The sequence below is a fragment of the Pholcus phalangioides genome, unplaced genomic scaffold, assembly GCF_987345545.1.
Source record: "Pholcus phalangioides strain wild (caught in Gottingen) unplaced genomic scaffold, Ppha-v1.0 ptg000004l_1, whole genome shotgun sequence".
Lineage (NCBI taxonomy): Eukaryota > Metazoa > Arthropoda > Arachnida > Araneae > Pholcidae > Pholcus > Pholcus phalangioides.
The window spans coordinates 47889394-47895393 of record NW_028301597.1 but is presented as its reverse complement, the minus strand read 5'-3'; the positions used below and the strand labels follow the sequence as shown (position 1 = coordinate 47895393).

At 43.8% G+C, this 6000-nt stretch overlaps 1 protein-coding gene across 1 annotated transcript in view; it reads left to right on the top strand.

The window, feature by feature from the left end:
• Positions 1 to 4429: 4429 nt before the first annotated feature.
• The window catches only part of LOC149087747 (uncharacterized), a 34560-nt gene continuing 32989 nt past the window's right edge, over positions 4430 to 6000 (top strand). Inside the window, exon 1 of the mRNA XM_089231640.1 lies at positions 4430 to 4516. The gene's annotated coding sequence lies outside the window, so the exon portion shown is untranslated. The remainder of the gene's footprint in view (positions 4517 to 6000) is intronic.

Here is a 6000-nt window from a genome sequence, read left to right as displayed (position 1 = left end):
CCACTGCCGGCTCGGGAGAGACGACTTCAAGGCGATCATCAGTAAGTGCCAGCGTTTACAAGACCTATACGTCTACGGTGTCGGTTTGAGTATAGATTCGACGGACGTCGCGGTTAATTGCCCCGGTCTAGAGAAACTGCAGCTGTTGAACCGCCGCTTATTTCCGATTCCCGATTTTAAGTTCAACATCCATAAGTTCAAAGCCTGTTGTCCGCGGATGAAGGAACTGACCCTGAGAAACGTTAGTTTCGAATGCGCCGACGACGAAGATCCTGCAGGTTTGCAGATGCTGGAATCCTTCACCTGTTGCAGCGAATTGACAGATAGAGAACTTTACCTGATCGTCGGGAATTCGTTGAGATTGCGTCGTCTCGATACCCCGAACCGTTTTCTGATGGGAGCATTGAAATTATCATCCGGGAAGCTCCAGAAAGTCGAATACCTACGCTCAAGTTTAGGAAGTCCAGGCGATGTCTGCGCCGAGATTTTGCGGAAGTGGAAACACTCCTTGCGGAGTTTGAAAGCTATTGTGTTCGAAGATCTTTTTCCCTGCGACATCGGCGAGGCTCTCAGGCGGTTGGTCGACGAGGATGAGGAAGGGTCGACGAAGAACCCGATAAGTTTCGTGCAACTTCATCGCGTCTATCTCAAGTTGGACGACTTGGCGTATTTCGTCAGTTACGCTGGAAATCTGTCGCATCTCGACGTCCGCGAAGTGTACTTATTACCGAAGGAGTATCGACGTGAGTACTCTTCCGAGGAAAGCGTTAAAAGCCTACGACAGTCTCTGATGAAGGATTCGAAAGTCGACGTCAAATAAACTCGGGTGGGTTTCCAGGTGCACTTTTCGGTCGGTATTCAGAACTTATTGATGTTGTGTGTGATAAATATTTGTTTCATTAAGAACTTTTTTCCCCTATATTTCACTGTGGTATTTCATAAAAATTATACTCTGCGTGTTTCATAATACATTATAAAGTTACTTAGCATACGAAATTCGTTTGGTAAATGTTTATAGCCCACACATCCTAGAGCAGGGCCCTAGGATGGGATTTTTGGTGAGCCAGCCTTTTCATGGGCCTTCTATAGTGAATTTATAGCATGAAAAAAAAAAATTATATAGGAATTGTCCCAGGGCTAGATCCCTTTCAGCCCCACCCTTGTGGAGGGCATAGTGCATGTAGTAGAGAAGTGCTTCCCAAAGTGGGCAATGGTCGGGGGAGGGGGGTGTCTCTCTGGCCCCTGGGAGAAATATGTGTGCATGTTTGTGCATTGAAATCGGTTCTTTTATGCATGCATTCAACTATTCTGGGGAGCTGCAGAGGTAATCTATGACAGACAAACATAAGAGCTGATACAGGATCTACGAGCGAGGGTGAAGATCAATAGTGAACTGGGGGAAGCGGATTTTTCAACTCTAGCTTATACTAATAGTACAAATTCTTGAGGAATTCGGTTGTCCCCTACCGCTTATGCTGGGGCAAGGGGCCACGGGTGAAACATTTTTGAGAACTGCTATAATATGGGATCTTTAAAGTTGTTGATGATGAGGAAAAAAAGTTTCTGAAGTAGGGACAAGGGCGTACCATCTGAACTAGGATAACCCACAGGATCTGAACTAGGAGGGGGCAACTCACCGATACTAAACTGATACGTCTGTGCTGTGTACCAATTACTACACTTTAATTTCTCTTCTTAGGGGGGTGGCAGCTACTCCTCGCTGCTGGGTACGCCCATTAGTAAAGGGACGATAGAATAAAATGTTCGGGGGAACTGAACAATCAAGTTGAACGGCGAACAATACCGTGCAAATAAATATGATGGAAAATATATAGGTTTAGTTTTATGGGCCAGATATAAAAGTTTACGACTATGGTGTAGCCGCAAAAAAATGCGTACAAGCAGGGCCGCAATCGGTGGGAGGGGGGGGGGAGCAAGCGGGTCTGGTGTACCGGGAACTGAATCAGAAAGGCACCGAATTCATCCGCCAACTGCTCCTCCTACATTGCATGGGGCTCCAAAATGCGTGATTGCCTCAGCTGACGCAGAGGCACCGACATGAAAAGAAAAAAAAACATTGAAGTGTTTGACGACTGCAAATCGCCAGTTTTCCTCCAAATATGGGATTCAAACCCTTAAGCCGGGTTTTTCTAGGAGCAGGTTACCTGCAGCGTGAAAACGCTGATTGGTTAAAAAACATGAATTTTAGGATTTTAACCAATCAGCGATTTCACGCTGAGCGCACCGTAGAAAACCTTTTCCTAGGAGAGCCTGCCTTTACCGCAGGAAGCGGAATGAATCCGTTCATTGTAATGTATAATCATTATTTATTGAGGGCAGGGCCCGGTGCGAAAATAATTTCGAGGCTACTCAGCCTAGACTTTATATATACATATTTTGTGGGAGAGGGTAATCGGCATCCAAAGGTTCATGCAATCATCACAGAGTATAGAAGAATGCTGAAAAATATCCACTCAAAAAAATGTACTCACAATTGAATGTTTTATTGCCACTGAAATTAATGAAAATTTTGTATCAATAAAGAGATTCTCTCAGAAATTAAGAAAATTTTAAATTGATGAAAGAAATAATTTCAAAATTAATTTAAATTAGGGCGTAATGATCTGAGAACTGATGAAAATTTAGAACTGATCAATTAAAAAAGGGAAATCATTCAAAGATATAATCCCAGCACGTATATGAAAATTCAAAATTAATGAAAGAAAAATCCCACAAGGGTAACTCTCTCTCTTAAATCAATTGAAGCTCAACTAGTTTACTACCAAAAAAAGAAAAATTATGTATTTGTTATACCAGTCGTCACTCCTTATTGGCGGAGGTTACGTTCCAGGGGTGACCGTGAATATGGAAAATCCGTGAATTACCCAAACCCTTAATTTTTTTTGTTTTAAGCATCTCATTTTTACAGTATCTACTTTGTGTGGAAGAAGTAGAAAGTGGGGGTGGGTGGTGTCTAGTGATTCTAGGCACCACCGTCGCCATAGTGGTGGTCGGCTGAAGTTGGTTTTTTGTGGTTCCCAACTTCGAGGCGCGAATGCGAGCCGATAAAAAGTCTCGCCACAGAGAGCAACAGGCCTACAACAATACAATCATTACACTTCACTCATAGTTAGAAAACTTGATGGCAAATGGAAGCACTACACACAACCAGCATTACACTGAAACAAACTTCACGGCAGGTTCACTACACATACACACGCATTCCAACATGTACCGGTTCGTTAGAAATTTCGCAGAGGAATATGGACGAGGTGCATGCCTGGTTCAGTAGTAGTGATTCTAGGCGGCTGCTGTGGTGATCGAGTGGTCATCGTGACGGACTCACGCGAGGACCCAGGTTCGAACCCAACCGTTGCCACAGTGGTGTTCAGCAGGAGTTGGTTTTCTGTGGAGCTTCAAGGGGTGAATGCGAGGTGCTCTTTCTTTTAAAAAACCTCACCACAGAGAGCAACAGACTCAGACTTACAACAGTACAAATCTTCAATCATTGCATTTCACTCAGAAAAATTGATGGCAGCACTACACATAACAAGCATTATTACACAGTACAAACGTGGTTCACAACTCGCACGTACATTCCAACATGTACCAATTCGTTAGAAAATGTGGACGAGGTGCATCTGTGGTTTAGTAATGGTAGTGATTCTAGGCGATGCTTTCTGAAAGAACAACATAATGTCTATTAGTCGTTTCTTCTAATTTCCAGTTGATTTGTTGGAGTATAGTAACAAGGCTTATATTATAGTAACTAAGAATAAGAAAGTTGGGAACCACTGTGGCACCGGTGGGGAATCGAACCCGGATTGAGTCCCTCAGGTCAATATGACCACCACAGCGGCTTCCGCGAATACCGAAAAAAGGCCGACTGTATATAAAAATATATATAAACAGTTTTCACTTCTACTACTGTTAGTGTGGGGCCCAGCATCTGTCGCCCAACATCCGCCGTAATTAGGCTGGGGTAACCGGGGTCTCGAGCCGAATGGGGGGCTTCACAAGAAATGCGCACTTATTATGCATAATTTTTTTTATTTTTAAGGGGCCCCGGGAAAGTACGCTACGGCCTTGTGCCCACCCCTTAGGGCTGCTGTTATTGGGGGGTGCAGAAATATACATAGCTTTCCCCCCCCCCCACCCTTCCACATAAACTGCAGCTGATTTTGCCTCAGAGGAAGTATAGAAGCAATGTAGAAAAGATTATCTTGATTTACGCATGGTGTGTTTTCGTGAACTGAAAACACACCACCGGTTTTATGTCTTAACGGGCTGAATAAAGAGTCATAAGGGAAGAGAAATTGGTCTTATCACTGCGTGAAAAAGCAAAGGTCAGTAGTTCTTTCCACAGTCTCTATTATCCTCCCATTTCTTATCTGGAAGGAATCGAACTTCACTCGTAATTTTCACTAATCACTGGAAAATCGGAGGTCAAGGTCGCAATTCATCGAGCTCTAGAAAGAAACGGAGGCACATCATTTCGAAATTCGACGATTTCAAGGTAGGTTTTACGCGTATTTTTTGATTCACTATTTGTTTATAAACTTACTTTACGTTTTAATCATCGAAAAAAAAGCCAAGACCATCCATCATTTGATTGTAATTAATAAAAGTCAAACCTCGTTAATGTGAATACCGTATATCACAAAATCGAGAACTTTAAAGCGAGGCAATAAACAATGTTAATGGCAGGGCCGTAACTAAGCCGGGGGCCCCCGAGCCGAATAAGGGGACCCAAAAAATTTACACTTATTTTACATAATAATAACTCTTTCAAGAAGGGCCCCAATGAAAAGTCTGCCCCGAAAAGGCACACTACGGCCCTGGCCACTCGATTTCTCTTGAGGCACATTCAAAGCAAACCGAAGTTAACTAAAGATTATTGAATCGATCATTAAATATGATCTATTTTAATTTCTTCAAAGTTTGATGCTTCCAACATTATTATGTTGCATGTCATCTCTTTCAGGTTTTTCACACTTTTTCCATGGGCGGAGCTACCCCTAGCGTCAGACGTGGAGTCGACTGATCTAAGGCGACTGGATAGGGCCCCTATTGTAGTGACTATAGACTGATCTAATGTATATGAGTATATATGAATTGGCATCATCATCACATCGTGCCCCCCTCCCCAGACTTTCAAGTCTATCACGGCCTATGACTTTTTACGGTGGGCTTTTTCGCATAGCAATTACGTCCCACTAGTAATGCATAAAGCATAGTCTGTCACTGGTGGGCGACAGTCAGAGGCAGATTTATTATTGCAGCTAATGGGGGTTACAAATTGTGCCGTCTTTGACCCATTCTTGTCTAATTTTCGTGACCACTCATTTCTCAAATTTGCTGCCGGCTTAGCACCCTGCAGGGGGGAGGGGGAATTAGAAAAATCACTTCTCCCGGGGGGGCCTATGATGCTTTTAAGACGGCCTTGTCTCCAGGTCACTCCCATGCTCTCATACGCTTTAGAAAATGTTTACTCTTATGCTTACACGTCCTTTAGAATTTGGTCGTTTCACATACTTGCACACTCTTTTGGTCTCAACGTCTCTAGGTTAGTCACATTCTTGCGATCACTATTTTCGTCATTCACATGCTTATATACTATCTTGATCACTCTTTTGGCCAGCCACACACTTCCACACTCTAAATCACTATTTTGGTTATCCACAGACAGGGCCACAACTGGGGGGGGGGGGCAGGTGGGTATGGTGCCCAAGGCACTAAACGGGGGGGGGGAGTGCTGCCATATTCACCATTTGACTGCTCCTTCTACATTACAAAGGGGCACCAAAATGCGTGCTTGCCCCGGCTGGCAAAATATCTAGTTGAGACCCCGCTCATAGTACTACTCACTCTCTAAGCACTGACGGATAAAAAGGGAGGGGGAGCGCGGTGGAACGGGTGACTCCCGACTCCCCAGAACAAAGAAAAAATAAAATATTCTCTGAGAGAATCCCATACCCCCCCCCCTTCCGGTTCGTTTTT